This window comes from Marmota flaviventris, chromosome 5 (assembly GCF_047511675.1).
Source record: "Marmota flaviventris isolate mMarFla1 chromosome 5, mMarFla1.hap1, whole genome shotgun sequence".
Lineage (NCBI taxonomy): Eukaryota > Metazoa > Chordata > Mammalia > Rodentia > Sciuridae > Marmota > Marmota flaviventris.
The window spans coordinates 124,759,545-124,780,842 of NC_092502.1; the positions used below are offsets into that span (position 1 = coordinate 124,759,545).

The 21,298-nt window shown below is 35.5% G+C and overlaps 1 non-coding gene across 1 annotated transcript; it reads right to left on the minus strand.

Moving 5' to 3' along the window:
* Positions 1 to 20,955: 20,955 nt before the first annotated feature.
* Positions 20,956 to 21,065, minus strand: LOC114095017 (U6 spliceosomal RNA). The gene has a single exon (XR_003583182.1). It is a non-coding gene; the product is annotated as a U6 spliceosomal RNA (small nuclear RNA).
* Between the last annotated feature and the right edge of the window lie 233 nt (positions 21,066 to 21,298).

Here is a 21,298-nt window from a genome sequence, read left to right on the forward strand (position 1 = left end):
AAGCTTTACAAATGACTTTCTTGAAGTGTAAGCTACATAGCATACATTTCATCTTTTATACATGCCCAGTTCAATTAATTTTAGTACTTTTAGAAAGCTGTGCAATTACCATGACAATAAAGCGGTGTTGCTTTATATTTATATTTCACAACACTTTTATCATCCCAAAAAGAAATCTGGAGCCCACTTGTACACTTCCATTTTCATGTTTTTCAGGTTTCTTAAAGTAGACAGTTGGGTTATTCATTTGAAATCTTTCTTCTTTGTACTTAGATTTATAAAGCTATAAATTTCCCTCTGAACACTATGTTAGCTGTCTCCCATATATCTGATGTGTTGTGTATGTTTCTATTCAGGTCATTCCCTAATTTATCTTGTTATTTCTTTTTGATCCGTGGGTTATTTAGACATGTGTTGTTTAATTTCCACATATTTGTGAATCTCCCAAATTTTCTTGTGTTGTTAATTCGTATTTTAATTCCATTATGGCCAGGCAACATTCTTTGTATGGTTTCAGTCCTTTTAAATTGAGCCTTGTTTTTATGGCCTAACATATGTTCTATCCTGGAAAACATCCATGAAAACTTGAGAAGGATTTATATTCTGCTGTTTTGGGTGGATTGTTCTACAGACGTCATTTAGGTCTAGTTGGTTGATAGTATTGTCTTTAATAAACTTGCTGAGCTTCTGTCTAGTTGTTCTACCTGCTGTGGTTTGAGTTAAATATTCTCCAAAGGCCTGTGTGTTAAAGGCTTGGTCTTCAACTGTGGCATTAAAGGTGGTGAAACCTTGAAGAGGTGGGACATAGTTGGAAATCTTCTGGTCTTATGGGGTCTTGCCTGCAAAGGAGACATTGGGACCCTGGCCTCTCCTCTCCCTCTCTTTGCTTCCTAGCTGCCATGAAGTGAGCAGGTTATTGGACTACACATTCTCCCCTTGCCTATTAGGCCCGAAGTCACAGGGCAAGATGGTCACAGGCTAAAACCTCCAGACGGTGAACTAAAGTAAGCCTTTTCTCTTTTTAAGCTGATTTATCTCAGTAAAATAAAGAAACTGTGCTCCAGTATAGCTCCGTTTATTCCCCACATCTAGTGCTATCGTCATAGATATCAGATCAACATTATTGTACACACAGCACAGCATTGTGAATATTGCTTCATATAATACCTTTTAAAGAAACTGAGAGAATGCCTTTGATTTATGCGTGTTAATTTTATATCCTGCCACTTTGCTGAATTCATTTCCTAGATCTAGAAGTTTCTTGGTAGAACCTTTTGGGTTTGCTAGGTATAGAATCATGTCATCCGCAAATAGTGATAATTTAAGTTCTTCTTCTCCTTTCTTTATGCCTTTAATTTCTTTCATCTGTCTTCTTGCTCTGGCCAGTGTTTCAAGAACTATGTTGAATAAAAGTGGTGAGAGAGGGCATCCCTGTCTTGTTCCAGATTTTAGAGGGAATGCCTTCATTTTTTCTCCATTTAGAATGATGCTAGCCTGAGGCTTAGCATAAATAGCTTTTACAATGTTGAGGTAAGTTCCTGTTATCCCTAGTTTTTCTAGTGTTTTGAACATAAAGGTATGCTGTATTTTGTCGAATGCTTTTTCTGCATCTATCGAGATGATCATATGGTTCTTATCTTTAAGTCTATTGATGTGGTGAATTACATTTATTGATTTCCGTATATTGAACCAGCCTTGCATCCCAGAGATGAATCCTACTTGATCATGGTGCATGATCCTTTTGATATGTTTTTGTATCCAATTTGCCAGTCTAACTGGGTTATTCACTTGTATAGATTCATTTATTCTTTGACCATACTTAGTTACTTATACTTCACTTAATGATGGGGTTACATTCTGATAAATAGGTCTGTAGGCATTTTTTTCCTGTGCAAACCTTATGGAGTGTACTTACACAAACCTAGATTCTTAAGCCTATTATACACATGTATAAGCAGACTTACTGATCATTTTTTACATTATGTAATGAATAATAATTATTGAATCATTGAAAACACCCACTGCTGGCTGTAAATTCAACATTTTAATCAGTTCCACCTTTTCTTTCAACATTGCAAATCAACATTTGGCTTTGGCTATGACATCACAGTTCTGAAGGGGAAGTCCTTCAGTGTCTGGTCTTTGTTTCAGTTTATTAGAAGTTTCCAGTGTTGAAAGAAAGATCCGTCCATGTTCAACCCAACCCATGTTCAACCCCAAGGACTGGTAACTCCTCTTATTATGTAGGTACAGACTTGCTCATGTGCATAGTTTTCCAAATGTCCAAAGGTGAATGTGGTCTTAGTAAGGCTCTATTTGGTTTTCTCTTTCCATGGAACACCTAAAAAGCTTACATTGACCAACAAATATACCACTTACAGTAACTTTGAAATAAATATTTTTGTTTTTATAGTTCTAGTCTTTGGAAAAAAGTAATAAGTAAATGACTAGTGATAATATTATTAATGATGTCACTAACATTATTAATGGTTAATTACATAATAAGTTCTAGATTATGATTTCCAATCTACTTTAATGCACCTGTGTCAATTTCATAGAAATATTTGCAGAATTGAAAACTTGACACTTAATGAGGTAAATTTCTAATTGTGCTGTTTTGTTTGCTCTTATTAGTAACATAGAGGCATTTGCCTTCCTTGTTTGCTATTATAATATCTGCTGTTTGTTTTTTCTTACACTACTTTGTTGAAATATGATTGACATGTAAAAAGCTGTGCATATTTAATGCCTATGACTTCATGAGTATAGAGATGAGTATACACAAGTGAAATCACCCACAATCAAGGCCACATACATATTCATCACCTTCCAAAGTTTCTTTTTATCCAGTTTTTGTTATTATTTTGCATGTGGGAGAGTTTAAGAGCACTTTGTAGAAAATCTAATCCCTTAGCATATTTTAAGCATACGATGTACTTATTTTTTTTTAAAGAGAGAGAAATTTCAATATTTATTTTTTAGTTTTTGGCAGACACAACATCTTTGTTTGTATGTGGTACAGAGGATTGAACCCGGGCCGAACGCATGCCAGGCGAGCGCGCTACCGCTTGAGCCACCTCCCCAGCCCATACAATGTACTTATATGGTGTATTTTTATATAGTGTTGCTAGCTATATACACTATGATGTCAGAACTTATCTTGTATAACTGAAACTGTATAGCCTTTGATTGGGCTGTCTTCTTTCATTTCCCTCTCTACTCAGCCCTTTGCAACCACCATTCAACTCTCTGTGAGTTTGACTATTTCAATTCCCACATATAAGGGAGATCATATGGTATGTATCTTTGTGTACCTGGATTATTTTATTTAATATGATGTCCTCCAGGTCCATTCATGTTGTGGCATATGGTAGTATTTCCTTCCTTTTAAATACTCAAAAATATTACATTGTCTATGTACTTCACATTTTCTTTGTCCATCCATCAATCAAAGTATCTTTTTAAAAATATTTTTAGTTGTTGATGTACCTTCATTTTTTTACTTACTTATATGTGGTGCTAAGGATTGAACCCAGCGCCTCACACATGCTAGGCATGTGCTCTGCCACTGAGCCACAACTCCAGCCCCCCTATCAATGTATCTTGACTCTTGAAAATAAAATTGCAATGAAGATAAAAATACAGGCATCTGTTCAAGATCTTGATGTCAGTTTATTTGAATAAATACCTAGAAGTTGGATTTCTGGACCATATCATAATTTGATTTAATTTTGGAGGAGCCTCAATATTTTCCATAAAAGATGTACCTGGGGCTGAGGATATAGCTCAGTTGGTAGAGTGTGTGCCTCAAGGCCCTGGATTCAATCCCCAGCACCACCAAAAAAAAAAAAAAAAAAAAAAGTACTAATTTATATTCTCACCCCAAATGCACCAGAATTCCCCTTTTCTCTATATCCTCACCAACACTTGTCTTTTGTTTTTTAAATAGCCATCTTAACAGATGGGAGGTGATATCTCATTGTAGTTTTGATTTGTATTTTCCCAATGATTAGTGATGGTGAGCACCTTTTCATATACCTGGTGGTCATTTCTATGTCCTCTTTGGAAAAAAAATGACTATTCAGGTCATTTGTCTATTTTCAAATCAGGTTGTTTGTTCTTTTGCTACTGAGTTGTAGGAGTTCCTTATGTATTTTAGACATGAACCCCTTATCAGTTATGTGGTTTGCAAATGGTTTCTACCATTCTATGGAATGCTTTTCATTTTAATTTTTGACTACTTCATTTATTGTTCAGACTTCTTGTATTTTTATTTAATTCTACTTGATTATTTTTGCTTTTGTTGCATATGCTTTTGGTGTCATATCAAAAAATCAAAACATCAACTAAAACATTGCCAAGACCAATGTCAAAGAGTTTTTCCTCTGTTCTAGGAATTTTACAGTTTTAATTTTTACAACAAGTCTGTATTACATTTTTAGCTCATTTTTATGTAATGTAAAGATTCCAATTTTATTCTCCTGGATATTGATATTCAGCTTTTACGGTATCTTTTAAAAAGAGACTATCTTTCCTCCATTTGTATTCTTGGCATCTCATAGATTAGTTAACTAACTGTATGTGTAGATTTATTTCTGTGTTCTTTATTCTGTTCCATTTGTCTACATATTTTTATGCCAGCACAACGCTGCTTTGATTACTATAACTGTATAATAAAATTTGAAATCAGGAACTGTGATGCAACTGGAATTATTTTTGTTGCTCAAGCTTGCCTTTGCTATAGATCTTTGTGGTACCATATGAATTTTAGTATGTATTTTCTATTTCAGTGAAAAAAATGTTATTGAAATTTTGATAAAGACTGCATTGAATCATAGATCTTGGATAGTATAGATATTTTAACAATATTTGAACAATGTTCTTTTAACAAATGAACTCAGGCTATTTTTTTCATCTTTTGTGTCTTGAATTTATTTGTTGATATTCTATAATTTTTAGTGCACAGACTTTTTACCCTCATTAAGTTTATTCCTTGATATTTTCCTTTTTCATGGTGCTACATATGATATTGTTATTTGGGTTACTTTTTTTTCATTGTTCACTTTTAGTGAACAAAATTGCAACTGATTTTTGTATATGGTCTTCATGTCCTACAACTTTACTGAATTTGTTGAATAGTTCTAACAGTTTTTTCATTGTTGTTGTTCTGTTTTGTTTTGGTGGAACCTTTAGGGTTTTCTTTTTCTAAGATTACATCATCTATAGAGCAAGGAAATTATATTTCTTCCCTTTTTATTTAGATGGCTTTATTTTGCCTAATTTCTTTGGCTAGAACTTCCAGTATTATTTTGAATAAAGGTGGCTAAGATGAGCTTTATTGTCTTGTTCCTGATCTTAGAAGAAAAACTTTCAGCATTTAATCTTTGAATATGATGTTAGCTGTGGGCTTGTCATATGTGACCCTTATTATGTTGATGTGCATTCCTTCTACACCTAATTTATTGAGAGTTTTTTAATCTTAAACAAATTTTGAATTTTGTTAGATGTCTTTTCTGAATCTAAGAATGATCATATAATTTTTATCCATCATTCTGATAATGTAGTATATCCCATTTATATGTTCACAAATATTGAATCATCATTGCATTTCTGGAATGTATTTCACTTAATCATGATTTATGATGATTTTAACGTGCTGTTGAATGAGTTTGCTAATAATTTGTTGAGGAATTTTACATCTATGTTAAATTTCTTATAGTATCTTTGACTTTTCATAAGTCAGAATGATCTTGATAGCAATCATTTAGGAAGTCTTTTCTCCTCTTCAATTTTTTTTTTCAGAGTTTGAGAAAGATTGCCATTTATTCTTCTTTAAATATTAGAAAATTCACCAATGAATTCCTCAGGTCTTTGACTTACCTTTATTGTGAGGTTTTTTGATTACTAATTCAATCTCCTTATTCATCATTGATCTGTTCAGATTTATTACTTTTTCATGATTCAGTCTTGGTGAATTGAAATGTGTTAGGAATTTTTTTTTTCATCTAGGTTATCCAATTTGTTGGCATGTTGTTCAAAGTGGTCTCTTATGATCATTTATATTTCTATGGAATCAGTTGTAATGTTTCCCCTTTCATTTATAATTTTATATGAGTTTGTTTTTTCTTTTTTAGTTCAGCTAAGAATTTGTCATTTTTGTTTATATATTCCCAAAACCAACACTATTGATTTATCTATTGATTTTCTAGTCTTGATTAAATTTATTTCTATTCTGATGTTTATTATTTCCTTTCATTGACTAAATTTGGGCTTAGTTTGTTCTTTGCTTAGTTCATCAAATTGTAAATTTAGTTTGTTTGGGAACTTTCTATTTTCTTAATGTAGGTACTGACCACTATAACTTTTCCTCTTAAAACTGCTTTTGCTGCATTCCATAAGCTTTGGCATGTTGTATTTTTATCCTTATTTGTCTCAAGGTATATTTTGGTTTTCCTTTTGACAAATGGGTTGTTCACATATTTGTGAATTTTCCTGTGTGTGTGTGTGTGTGTGTGTTTTCCTCAATACTTTCAGAATCTGTTTTTCTTATTGCCTTATGACAGTCTAGTTCTAGTATATCTTTATGAAAACATATGTAGTCTTTTTGGAGTTGTTCAGACTCGATCTGAATATTTGTTTCCTTCTACAAATTTGAAGATTTTTAATCACTCTTTCTTAAAATAGGTTTTCTACTCTTTATTATTTCCCTATTCATTGTAAGAATTTCATATTTATATTGGCTCAATTGATGGTGTCCTGAATGTGCCACAGGCTTTCCTCACTGTTTTTCCCCCTCTTTTGTTCCTCTAACTGAAGTATTTCAAATGATTTTATTTGAGTTCACTGATTCTTTCTTCTGCTGATTGACTCTGCTATTGATGCTCTCTTTTGTATTTTTTACTTCAGTCATTGTGTTCTTCAGCTCCAGAATTTGTTTGGTTCTTTTTGATAGTTTCTTTCTCTTTGTTGAATGAATTGTTTTGTTCATGTATTGTTTTAGTAGTCTGTTTTTTCTTATAGCTCACTGAACTACTTTAAGATTATTATTTAAAATTCTTTGCCAGATAATTCATAAATATCTGATTCTTTGTGATCAACAATTAGAGCTTTTCTCTATTTTTTTCTTTCAGCAATGTCATGTTTCCTAGATTTTGTGAGTGTGAGTGTATGTGTGTGTGTTTGTGTGTGTGTTACTTGAAAGTTACTTTGCTGGCTCAGCATCTAGAGCAGAAGTTATCTCCTGCAGGCTTTACTGACTGGCTTTAGGAGAGAAACACCTTCACTAGTCAACCCAGATAGAGATTCTAGGAGTCTCTCAGATCTCTTATATGAATATGCTCACCTCATTCCTCACATTGAAAACTTAGGATTGTGTGCCTTCTCTTGATCCCACAAACTGAGACTGGGTGCTGAAAATCTCTGTTCATTTTCCAAAGGATAGTGCCTCAGAATGTTTAAGGTTTTATACCATCTTCCAACTCAGAAGAGTCTATTTGACTGCTGGTATGAAGTGAATACTACACTGGCTACTTATAGGGAGGAAAGTGGCGACAGTGGTCAGAAAACTTGTTGATTAGTTGAAGGAATTCTACAGGTAAGATATCTAAGGGTTTATAGGAAGAATTCTTAGACTTTGAGTGGGATCTACATTGGTTGTTGAGGTCTGCATACTATTTGCTGTGAGCCCCTACCCCTTTTCCCTGCTCTTAACATCTTCAGATTATTTACCTTTGTCAGTCTCTTCATTGTTCTGGATAGAAGTGAGAAAAAAGTGGGCCTCTTGGGCAGTGTCCTGAAAAAATAGATATGCTAGACAATTGCTTCACTCTTGTTTCCCCAAAGGCAGAAATCTTGGGCCAAAGGACTGTCTCTTGGTAATGAGTCATGCTACCTTAAGGGAAGGATGATGCAGGTAAAATAAAATTATTCAAACCCTCTTGAATTTATATATTCTTAGTTTTTGTTTTGTTTTTTGTTTGTTTTTGTTTTCCTCCACTGGGTGCTGGAACTTCTAAGCTGACTTCCTGAAATTCCATAAAAGTAGTTCTCTTTATGAGTGATTGTTAAAATTGGTAGTTCTAAGGAAGATTAAGGGATGGAACTTCCTATTCTACCAATTTCTAAATGTCATTCCATTTTTTATCTATGTCCTTGAATATAGCTTTTACTATGTTAGGCAAGGCCAATAAGCTACCCTTCTTACAGTGCACAATGCCCACGCTGAACAGTGCTATCATCACATCAGCATCATGGGGGTGGGGATGGAAAACATTGCTCCTTCCAACCTGCTCCATCCTCTCCTAGAATAGAACCTATGTTACAGATCTGGAACTAGCAAGAGAAGACGGTAACTGCCAGTCCTTGTGGACTGCTCTACCAATCCAGTGAGGAATTGCTGCAATGTGGATATGAGAAGGATGGGAACAGTCCCTGTTGTAAATGATGCAGTCTCCACTTTTCTCACTGAGATGGAATTTATTTTCTTGTGTAAACTCTTATCAATTTATTGTATGTCCTTTATGTCAACTTCCAGTAACTGTTTTTTTTCCCCCATAAAGACAGAGTCTGCCAATTTTTTTTTATGGAGACATTGCAGAAGGATCACGAAATTTTGCCTAATTAATTTTTTTCCTGTAATGGTTACAAACTGCTAATTTTCAATTCCAACAATCTTTCCAAATTCACCACTCAGCATTTGCCATTCTCCTATAAACAAAAGGTATCCTTTCTTCTTCATTCTTTATCTTTATTTATTACCAATATGAATTAGTTCCTTTTTCCCTCCCCCAGGGGTTTATATTTTATTACTGTTCAGGAATTTTCTGCTCAATTTGTCCAGATTAGGCCAGTGGTGGTCCCTTTAAGTTGGATCTTGCAATCTATTACATTGTGGTTTTGGAGGGTGTTTGTTTGTTTGTTTGTTTACTTTGTTTATTGAGATGTTATAAACTCATTATACCTATCCTACCTCAACCAGTTCATTTCAGGGAGAAATTGTATTATAAACTGTTAGCTTTCCATTACTGCAGAAAATACTTGCGATAATAAGATTCTAAAGAGAAAAGGTTTATTTTGAATCACAGTTTTAGAAGTTTCAGTCTATAGTTGGTTGACCCTATTGCTTTTGGGTCTGTGGCATAGTTACACATTACAGTGGGGGACACATGGAGAAGCAAAGCAGCTCCACCGTTGTGGGACATGGAGAATAAAAAAGAGATTGGGGTCCCAGAACCTACTTTGACAATATGCCCCAATGACCCAAAACCTCTGAGTAGGCCCTAACTCATGTTCCATCACCTCCCAGTATTACCATGCCGCTAAACAAGTCCAATAGTGTCATGATAGAAAAAAACTGGGCTTTGGGAGCACATCTCAAATCCAAATTACAACATTTCTTCCTGGGTCCCAAAGACTCAGGTCCATCTCACAATGCAAAAATGCATTTATTGCTTCTTTAAGAGTCTCTAGAATCTTCACTGTTCCTGCATTGCTCAAAAGTCCAAAGTATCCTGTGAAACTCAAGACAAACTGAGTTATGAGCCCTTCTAAAAACAAAAGTTACATATTTACAAGATGCAATGGCACAGGGTAAACATTCCTATTCCAAAAGGAAGGAATGGTAAGATAGCAAGGAAAGCTTAGACTAAGGCAAGACCAAACCCAGCTGGGAAAACTTGTAAGTCCTAAATCTCCATGTCTAGCACTTGGGGCACACTGTGGAGAGATGTGGGATCTGAAGGATTTGAGCAGTCCACATGGCCACTCTCTTGGGTTGGCTTTTGCATACTGCTTAAACTTTCTTCAACAGGTATTCCACATTCCTAGTATTTCTATCTTCTTGAGGTCTTCATTACAACTTTGGCTTCAGTCTCACAACTCCATGAATTGCCCTATCAGTAGCTACATGCAGGGACTGATTCTATCACAAACCGACCCCAAAGGTTGTCCTTTGAAATTTTAGAATCTTTAATGGCCTTATAACTCTTGCATTCTGCATGCCTGTAAAATCAGCATGACATGGATGACACCAATGTCTTTCCAAAGAAGGGTCCAAGGAGTTCCCAGAGAGAAGGAGGGACTTGAATTGGGACCAGCAGTGTTTCTAGCATACGTGATAGAAAAGAATTTCAGCATGCACCAGTTCAAGATAATTATTTCAGAAAGTAGATACATATTCAAGGGAGATAGGGCAAATCTCAAGAAAGAAATCTTTGGAGTATACCAATGAATATCCTTTCATGGAGAATACTGGCTATCTCCAGAGGAAGAGATAATGACCCATTGATGTAGAGGGATGGTTGATAGTGGCTGAACTAAAGGTGGAGGCTGAGTAGAGCTACAAGATTTCTTGTCAGCTTTCCCTGGGCTTACACATTGCTCTCATGTCAAAAAGGTATAGATTGAAGGAAGAGACCAAGGGCAGGATGCTCAGGAGTTGTAATTGTTCATGGGTGCTTTCTGCATTTCAGTGGATCATGGGTGTTTCCTTTGAAACTCAGTATCTCTCTCCCTTTATTCTCAGGTTTCTATTTTACCACAAGCATGAGCCATACCTGAACCAGTTGAACTATGAATATAGTGAATTCTGAGTACCCTACCACCTGATAGATAGAGATCTGTTGTAGTCAGCTTTTTCCTTGCTGAGTCCAAAGGACCTGACAAACCATGTATAGGAAGAAAAGTTTATTTGGGCTCATGATTTCAGAGGTTAAGTCTGTAGCCAGTCAACTCCATAGCTCTGGGCCTGAGGTGAGGCAGAATCGTGGTAGAAGGGCATGGCCTAGGAAAGCAGGACATGTTAACTAGGAAGCAGAGAAAGAGGAGGTATTTCCACACAGCAGGGACAAAATATAAATCCCAATGACAGCCCCTAGTTATCTACTTCCTCTGTCACATCCTGCCTGCTTACAGTTATCACCCAGTTAATCCATATCAGAGGATTAACTCACCGATTAGGTTATACTGCTTATAATTTAATCGTTTCGCCTCTGAGCATTCTTGCACTGTTTCACACATGAGCTTTGGGGGAGACACCTGATGTCTAAACCATGAAGTTCTGCTCCTGGCCTCCAAAAGCTCATGCTCATGTCATGATACAAAATACATTTAGTTCATTTCAAGAGTCCCCATAGTCTTAACAGTTCTAGCATTTCCTAAAAGTCCAGTCCAAGTCCAAAATCTCTTATCTGAGACTTGGATGTTTTCCCCTATAAAGATCAAAAGCAAGTTATATATGTCCTATATGTAAACATTTCCATTCCACAAGGGAGAAATAGGGGCCTAGCAATAAGGGACAGTACCAAAGCAAGACCAGAAAAGAAGGCCTGAAGCTTCACTTACAGACTCTGGGGCCCATGGCACTGTGATGTTCTCCCCAAAGCACATATGTAGCCCTGCCCCTATGGCCTTGCTGATTGCAGCTCACATGTCCTCTTTATTGGCTAATTTCTGCTTGATTACTGCAGTTTTCCTTGGCAGTCATCCCACACGAGTGGCATCTCTTAATCTTGAGGATCTCCACTGAAGCCTCAGCTTCCTTTTCCCACCTTCATGCATCACTCTCACAGGGACTCCAACCCTGCTACACTTTGTCTGGTCTTCCATGTCTTCCTTTGAAATCTTGGTAGAATCTTTCATGACCCTCTAACTTCAGCATCCTGAATTCCTGCAGAACCAGCACTGTGGTTGATGCCAAGGTCTGTCACCATCTTGAGCAGCAGCCAAACCCCCTGGGACCATGATGAAACTGCCTCTGAGTGCTTGAGTGGCTAAGAATGGTGAAAAAATTTGCTAGGCCACCCTTGTGCAAGAAGTGTGCCCCTATTGTATCTTCTTAAATGAATTATTGCTTTTATATCCCTGAACCTGAGATGAGTGTGGTATTGCCAGTTCCTGAGATGTCCTCAAGCCATCTTTTCTTTTTTCTTTCTTTCTTTTCTTTTTCTTTTTCTTTTTTTTCCTCTGTGCAAAGTAGTTAGCATCTCTTTAGTAACCATAGTGTCTTTAACAACAAGAACTTCCTTATCCCCAATTTCACTCACACTTTTCTGGCAAAATTGAAAGTTTTCAAATATTTCTCCTTTGATTTCTGCTCCTGATTATCATAGCAAATGTGGCTAAAAACTGCTGCCTTGAAATGTCCTCTGCCTGATTAATTAGTCCATCACCTTTAAATTCAACCTTGTAGAAAGTCTCAGGATATGGGAAAAATGTAGACAACTTAGTCAGAACAAAATATGAACGACCTCTAGTCCAATTTCCAGTAGAGTCTGTCTCCCCTGAAACCTCATGAGCCAATCTTTACTGTCCACATCCTCTTAGCATTCCGGTCTTTTGAGATTTCGGCAGAATTGCTCATTAAGCTCCTCTTACAACATTTACAGCTTGTATAGTTTGCTTTTCTAAATTTTTGAAAATTCCTCTCCCTGCAAACTAGCATCAAAGGCTACTAAACCCATGGTCAGGTTAACCAGCAACAACCTCAGTTCTTGGTACCAATTTCTATTTTAGTCACCTTTTTCATTGCTGTGACTGAAAGACCTGACAAGAACAACATAGAGGAGGGAAAGTTTATTTTGGCTCATGGTTTGAGAGTTTCACTCCATGGTTGGCCAACCCCATAGCTCTGGGCCCAAGGTGAGGTCAGAACATCATGGTAGAAGGATGTGGCACAGTAAAGCATATTAGAACATTGAAACCAGGAAGAAGATAGAGATCTCCTCTCACATGGAACAAAATATAAACCCCAAAGATATTTCTCCAAAGACCTACTTCCCCCAGCCATACCCTACCCACCTACACTTACCAGCTAGTTAATCATATCATTGGATTAATCCACTTATTAGGTTATACCTCTCATAATCTAATCACTTCTCTTTTGACATTCTTGCATTGTCTCACATGTGAGCTTTTGGGGGACATTTTATATCTAAACTATAACAAGATACTCCCCCAAAATAACACTCTAGTTGTTTCTGGACAAACAAATTACCCTGGGATTCTCTTTTCAAAAGACTTTGATCATGAAAGTTGTTTTAGTCAGCTTTTTCACTGCTGTGACTAAAAAAATACGACCAGAACAACTGGAGAGGAGGAAAAGTTTATTTGGGTATTTCTGGTTTCAGAAGTCTCAATCCATTCCTCAGGGCTTGAGGTGAGGCAGAACAGTGTGGCAAAGGGAAACAGCTTACATGATAATCAGAAAGCAGAGAGAGAGAGACTCCACTCTCCACATACAAAATATATACCCCATAGCCACACCCCCAGTAATCCCCTTCCTCCAACCACACCCCACCTGCCTCCAGTTATCACTCAGTTTACCTCATCAAGGATTAATTCACTGATTATGTCAAGGCTATAATCCAATCATTTCTCTTCCAAACTTTATTTTTCTGTTTCACATGTGAGCTTTGAGGAAACACCTCATATCCAAATCATAACAAAAGTCTTTGAAATATATTTGCATTTCTACATATCTGAGCCTATGATAACTAATGAGTTGGCCATTTTCTGGGTTCTCTTCAGGCTTTTTTCTATTTTCCCAATGAAAGCACTTGACTTCTTTTTAATGGTGTTAAAGTCCTTAGCAAGTGCACCTGCCTAGCTGCAGGTTTAAATGTGATCCTTTTCTAGCCAAACTACAAGTTTTTCAAGTCTTTCAGCTCTGTTTCTTTTTGCTCCTGATTCTCACTATAAATTGGGCTAAAAGCAGCCAGTAATACCCATGGTACTACCTGTATGCTTTCCTGCTTTTCTACCAGATAAACAAGTCCATCACCTTTAAGCTCAACCTCCCAACAACTGCATATCCAGAATGCAGACAATCACTTTGCCATGGTTTAGCACAGACAGCCTCTAGTCAAATTCCCAAGAGTCCTCATTTTTATATGAAGCATCCTCTGTGTAATCTTTACTGTACACATTTCCATTAGCATTTTGGTCTGTTGAACTCCTCCTGGAATCATCCAGTAAGATCCATTTACAGGCTTCTAGGCTTTTTTAGGCCTGCTTCTCCAAGCTTTTCTAAATTTCTCCCATAAAACAGCTTCAAAGCTTCTTTACACTATCTCAGATATAGTTATACCAACAACCTCACTTCTCAGTACCAATTTTCTGTGCTAGTCAGTTTTCAATTACTTTAGTTAAATACTTGAGATAATTTATAAAGAGGAATAACTTATAAACTGGCTTACAGTTTTGAAGGTTTCAGTCCATAGTCAGTTGGCCCTTTTGATTTGGAGGCCTATGGTGGAATATTCATCACCTCATATACTTACATTTCTTTGTGCCAAGAGCAATTCAAAATCCTCTCTTCTAGTTATTTTGAAATAGACAATGGGGGAATGTGTGACAAAGCAAAAAGCCACTCATCTCATGACTGAGATTCAAAGGGAGAAAAAAAGGAGGTCCAGGGTTCTGATATTTCCTTCAAAGTCATGTCCCTAATGACCAGAAGACATATCAGTATTTCCAAGGTCTTAAAGTTTCCATTACCTCTCCATAACCCCAAATTAGGGACCAAGTCTCTAACATAAAACTATAGTACTGACCAAAATCATCTTCTAAGATACATTGGTGTGATGCTGGAATGTTTTTCTTTTTCTTTTTTTCTGGACAAAATTAGGAAATTTTGTATATGTGCATATTCAAATCTGTATACACACAAAGATATATACATACACATAACATATTTTAGAAATCATGAGTTTACATTGATACACTCAATTCTAACTGGTCCCACAAAAATTCTTTTCTTCCTTTTCTCATTTCACATTTGTATGTCCCTTCTTCCTTAGTGAAAACTTTAGCTCCCAAGAATATCAACACATTTATTCATTTGGTCAGTCTTATAAATCATCCAAATTTGTTTTGGAATCTTGTTGTCTATACCACTACATAAAACAAACATAACAACAAAAAAAGAGTTTAATGATTCATTTGAAATTCTCCCCCACTATCCAGCCCCATCCAATACTGTAAATATAAAGTCAAATGCTGTGTTCAAAGTAACTTGAATAAGTTCTTTCTTTTCTTTTCACCCTGGTTATGGTTTTAATTATAAGTACATGTGGGATCATTTGTTTCAGTTTGCTTTACATTTTAGGATTTCTTTTTTTCTTCTCATCTTTATTGACTTATGTTTTAAAAACATGTAAAATGTCGCATGCTGCCCCTTTTCATGCCTATGCCTTGGAGGTCAAAAATTTCATTATTTTCTTTGTTACACAAAAAGTAGAACTATATGGTGTGTGTACGGGTATAATGTATGCATATGTGTACAGATCTCTATATCTGTATATATAAGTGTGTATAATGTATATTATGTATACATGTATATACACACATACTTTGTAATACCTGTTTTTCCAGTAGATAATAACTCCTAAAAAATCACTCCATATCAATTCTTACAAAAGTTTTTTGCTCTTTTTCTTTAAACATGTAAATAATACCTGGTTGTGTGGATGTTCTGTAGTTCACTCAGCCAATTTCTTTTTTTAAATTTTGTTTTTAATTGACACATAGTGATTGTACATATTTATGAAGTAGAGTATGACATATGAATAGATGTACACATAGTGAAATAATTAAATTGGGTTAATTAACATATTCATCACCTCACATACTTACATTTCTTTGTGCTAAGTTAAATCTCCTGATTCTCAAAATCCTCTCCTCTAGTTATTTTGAAATAATCAATGCAATATAGTTACCATAGATAGTCATCTTATTGTGCAATAGGACACCAGAACTTATTTTTCCAAAATTTAACTTTTGATCAATCTGACATTTTGATAGTTTCCAATATTGTAAAATTATGTTTAATTCTGTGATTAATCACTTTATGTATATGTATGTATTTTTGTGAGATGAAGTTGTGTCTTTAAGATAAATTCCAATAAGTATGATTCCTGAGTCAAATAGTAAATTTACCTGCATTTTGTTATATATTTCTTTTCATAGGTGCTAGAGTTTGGATCTTGACTGTCCCTAGGCTGATGCTATTAGGAGGTGGAGCCTAATATGAAATCCTTAGGTGTTAGGGGTGTGCCTTTGAAGGAGATAGTGGAGGCCCTGGGTCCTTCCTCTAATTCTTTTGTTTCCTGGCCCTGAGGTGAGAGGTTTGCTCCACTGTGCATCACCATTGCCACCTTGCATCCCCACCAGAGGCCAAGAACAATGGGCCTACTCAGTCATGGATTCGAACCTCTAAAATCAGGAGTCAAAATAAACCTTTTGTAAGTAGCTACCTTAGGTATTTTCTTATAGCCATGAAAAGCTGATTAACAAAATAAGCCTGTATCATTTGGCATTCCCAATAGCAATATACAAGAGTGCTTATTTCTCCATTACCTCAACAAAAAAGTATATTGTGTACTTTTTACCAATTAAATGGGTAAAAATATAGCATCTCAGGGTACTTTTGAGTGTGTGTGGCACTGGAGATTGAACTCAGGGGTGCTCTACCACTGAGCTATATTCCCAGGCCTTTTATTTTTGAGAAAGAGTCTTGATAAGTTGCTGGGACTGGCCTCCAACTTGTGATTATCCTGCCTCACCCTCCTGAGTTGCTGGGATTATAGGTGTATGCCACCATGCCTGGCTCCTAGAGTGGTTTTAAATAGCATTTTCCCTTATTATAATTGAAATTATGTTTTTATCAACCACTTTTGTCTCTTCCTGTGAACTTGTCTATTCATGACTTTTGCCTATTTTTCTATAGAAATTTTTGTTCTTTCTGCCCTTAACTCTTAAAAATCCTTAGTTCATTTGGAATTGGCCCTTTAATTGTGATTTACCTTGGAAATATTTTCTCCCAGTTATGTGTTTTAATTTTTTAAAAAAATGTGTATATGGCTTTTTTTGTTTTTCTTTTTTGTTACTGGGGATTGAACCCAGGGTTGCTTAACCATTGAGCCACATCCCCAGCCATTTTTTTTTTTTTATATTTTATTTAGAGATGGGGTCTCACTGCATCGCCTGAGGCCTTGCTAAATTGCTGAGGCTGGTATTGAACTTATAATACTTCTGTCTCAGCCTCCCGAGCTAAGATTATTGTGTTTTAATCTTGCTTATGATTTTTATATAAAAGATTCAAATTTTTATGAAATTAAATTTATTATTTCCTTTATTGCATCTGGATTTTGAGTCATAGGTTTAAAAGCCTTGAATTATAACTAAGAAGCCTATTTCTATCAAGGCTGTAGAAAAATTCACCCATGTTTTCTTCTAGAACTTACCTAGTCCATCTGCCTCCCTCCCTCTCTTATTATAATCTCTGACCCATTTGGAATTAATTTTTTGTAAGGTGTAACCAATTTTTTTCTTTTCCAGCACCATTTATTAAAAAGGTCATCTTTGCCCCAAGTATTGTGAAATAATACCTTTATTATATACTAATTTCTATCTGTAGTTTGTCTTCTTTTATCCCATTGGCTTATCCACTCATGCACCAGTGGAAAACTGTTTAATTATAGATTTGTGGTACATTTAAGTATCTGATAGAGATATGATCTCCTCAGTTTTTTAAATTTAGTATTTTAAATGGATTTTTATATGCAAACTTTAGGATCAAATTATTGAGAGTCATTAAAGAAACATTGAATCTTTTACTGGGATCAGATTATATTTATAAATTAACTTAGGGAAAACCAACGTCTTCATGATGTTGATATGTCCTATCAAAAGGATAATAGTAATACATACACATTTATGATTACAGCAGCACCATTCACAATAGCCAAAGTATGAAACCAGCTTAGGTATCCATCAATGGATGTATGAGTAAAGAAAATGTAGTATATATACACAATGGAGTTTTATGCAGTTATAAAGAAGAATGAAATTATGTCATTTGCAGGAAAACAGATTAAACTTGAAAGCATTTTGTTAAGTATAAGCTAAATTTAGAAAGTCCAGGGTCATATATTTTCTTTAATTTGTGGAAGCTAGAGAGGAAAAGGTGGGAAAGAGGAGGGTATCTTATGAAGGGAGACCAATAGAGTGGAAGAAGGGACCAGGGGGAGGGAAGGAGCAGAGCGAAAGAGGAGGTAGTGGGTAATGAAACTGAGCAAATTAAATTGTTGTCTTGTGTGCATGTATGAGAATGTAACAAATCCCACTGTTATATGTAATTATAATACATCAAACATTTTTAAAAATGTCATGATTAATTTTCTCTCCATATTTGATTAAGTTGCTTTTTGGTAACAGCAACTTAAGTGGAGTATGATCATATATTTTACATGTAAACACAAAATTTAGAGGAGAGTTCTCACAAAATGAAAAAAAAATATATATATATATATCTTTTTTTAAAATCCTAATAAAATGTCATTTCTGTTCTTTTAAAAAACACTATTCTAGTCTATTTTTGTGTCTTTTGGGAATGTTTAGGTAATTTTCTTCATAGAAGTTTTGGACATTTCTTATTAAATTTACTTCTGTATATTTTATCCTTTATATCCTTTGTTACTATTACAAATGGGGTTCTCTCATTTATTTTCTCTTCTAACTGGTTGTCATTTGTGTATATGAATGCTGTCTGATTCTTTTATTGGGCAAACACATAGCATAAAATTCACCATCCTGTCAATTTTTGAGTGTATTATCCAGTAATGTTAAGGATATTCATATTGTTGTGAAATGTATTTCCAGGACTTTTTTTTAACCTTATAAAAATCATCCCTGGTCTTTACCTTACATGGTTCCTAGAAGTATATTCAAGAGAATGTGATAGACTCCCCAAACTCTGACATTCAGGAAGTTCTCACTCTCAGGCTGGTCCACACTCAACCTCCAGTGCTTGTCAAAATTGCTATCTAAGTATTCCTGCTAGTTTATGGCTGCATTAACTTTTCAAGTTAAACTGGTTTTGGCCATGGCTTTCTCTCCAGTTGTCTCAGGGGTCCAGGGAAAATTCCTAATTTTCAGCTTGTCTACTTCTATCTTACAAGGATGTAAATGAAAACTTCTTACGTTTTGATATATTGGAGCCAAGACAGAGTACTTCATACTTCTAAAAGTTGGTGCAAAGATATTCTGACACCAGAACATTTGAGAACCATCGCTTTATGCTACCATTTTCTTCTTTTTTAAGATTGAAAAAAAAGAATTTTTAAAACCAACCTTTTAGCATTTGACTATTGCTCTTTTCTTCTCTGGAATTTTATTATTCTCTCCACATCTCTTTAAGAGCTGTAACCTAAAACAAAATGCTCTATGGACTTGATCCTTCAGAAGCTTAACTGAAGCAACTCTTTACTTACTCCACATGTGTCCTTTGTCAGTAGAGTAACATGGCATTATGTGCTCCTCAGTGTCCTCAGTTATGTATTTACTCAACTCATCTTATGGTTCTCTGTTAATTACCCTTTGCCACCTCATTTCTAGCAATCTTCTTCTTTTTTGTGGAGAGTTCAATTATTCCTGTCTTGCATTTGTGTAATTTATGTTCCCCAGAGCACTCCCCTGTGTGCCTTTGGGGGAGCTGCCATTGTAAGCAAGTCTAGACCTTGCCACTAACTGCAGCACGTACTACTTTAAACACACGTGGAAAGCTCTAAGGAACCATTTAATAGCTTTACATATTTACAGTAATTTTCCCTATTTACTAAATAGGTAAACTGGTGTCAAAATAATTTTGTTTGGTTTTCATATTTGTTGCCTTTACTTAATATTAACAGTTTAAATTGACTGGCTCATGTTTTTGTCAATTACTCTCATAATTACATGTACATTACTTATTTAGAAAGGTATAATACAAACCTCTGATTACCAAGTAATCAGAGGCTAAAATAAACTATTTATGAATTATATCATTGTTATAAAAAACAGAAAATGATGTTCATCCTGAAGAGGTGATCGGTCAAAATATAAAGATCTGTTTTGTGAGCATCTTTTTCTGTTATAAATATTATTTCTTCATTCATACATACTTTATCAAGACAAAATCTTGAGATTCAAACTCTTTTAGGAGCTGATAGTTATGTATTGTCTTAGTCAGCTTTTTCACCAATGGGACCAAAAAACTGACAAGAATAATTAGTTAGAGGAGAAAAAGTTTATTTGGGGGCTCATGGTTTCAGGTCTCCACCCATAGATGGCCAACTCCATTTCTTGGAGCTCAACATGATGCAAGACATTATAGCAGAAGACTGTGGTGGACAAAAGTAGCTTAAAACACCATACCAGGCAGGAGAGAGAGAGAGAGAGAGAGGGGGGGGGGGAGGGGGAGGGAGGGAGAGAGAGAGGTCTACACAACAAACTATACACCCCAAATGCACATCCCCAGGGACCCACCTTCTCCAGCCACACCATACTTCCTCACAGATACCACTCGGTTAATCTGTATCAGAGGATTAATTCGCTGATTAGGTTAAGACTCCCAGAATCTAATCATTTCACCTCTAAATCATCTTTCATTGTCTTATATATGAGATTTTGGGGGACACATATCTAAACCATAACAGGTGCTCAAATTGAAAAATGCCTGTAGATATTATGTTGTAATCTTATTGGCAATTTTCTTGAAAGATTTTATTTATATGTAAATTTGAATGAGATGCTAGTAACAAAATCAACTATACCACATTACTCTATATTCACACATTGTTTCCAAGTCATTGCTCATTCATAAAATAATTACTTCAAGAATTTACAATTGGTCAGTGACATTCTCTATTTTTAAATTAATTTTTATTTGTTTTAATTGCATTTGGTACATAATACATAGATGGAGTATAATTTCTTATTCTTCCAGTTGTGCACAATGTGGAATCCCACTGGTCATATAGTTAGTTATATATGTACATAGGGTGATATCTGATTCATTCTACTATCCCTTCTACCCTCATACCCCGCTCTCCTCACTTCACTTCCCTCTACCTAATCCAAAGTAACTCTCTTCTTCCCTAGCCACCCGCTTATTGTTGGCATCCACATATCAGAGAAAACAAAAATATGGAACACTTCACGAATTTGCATGTCATCCTTGCACAGGAGCCATGTGAATCTTCTATGTGTCGTTCTAATACAGCAAAGTCCTCTTTATTCTCAATTATAAGCATAACTTATGCTAAGTCTGATGAAAGAAGCAGATAGTTGAGAAGAAACATGATTGAACAAAGAGGGTATAATCTGATGGTAATAAATTGGGGAATCTTTCAAGGCCTGTTTGTTCAGATTCTTCTTGGCCTCTCTGTGTGGCGTTCCTTTCTTTTGGGTATAAAGCAGGACATCCATCTTATGGTTACAGAGTTGGGGCCTTCTGAGAAACTGAGGCAGTGCAAAGACCTAC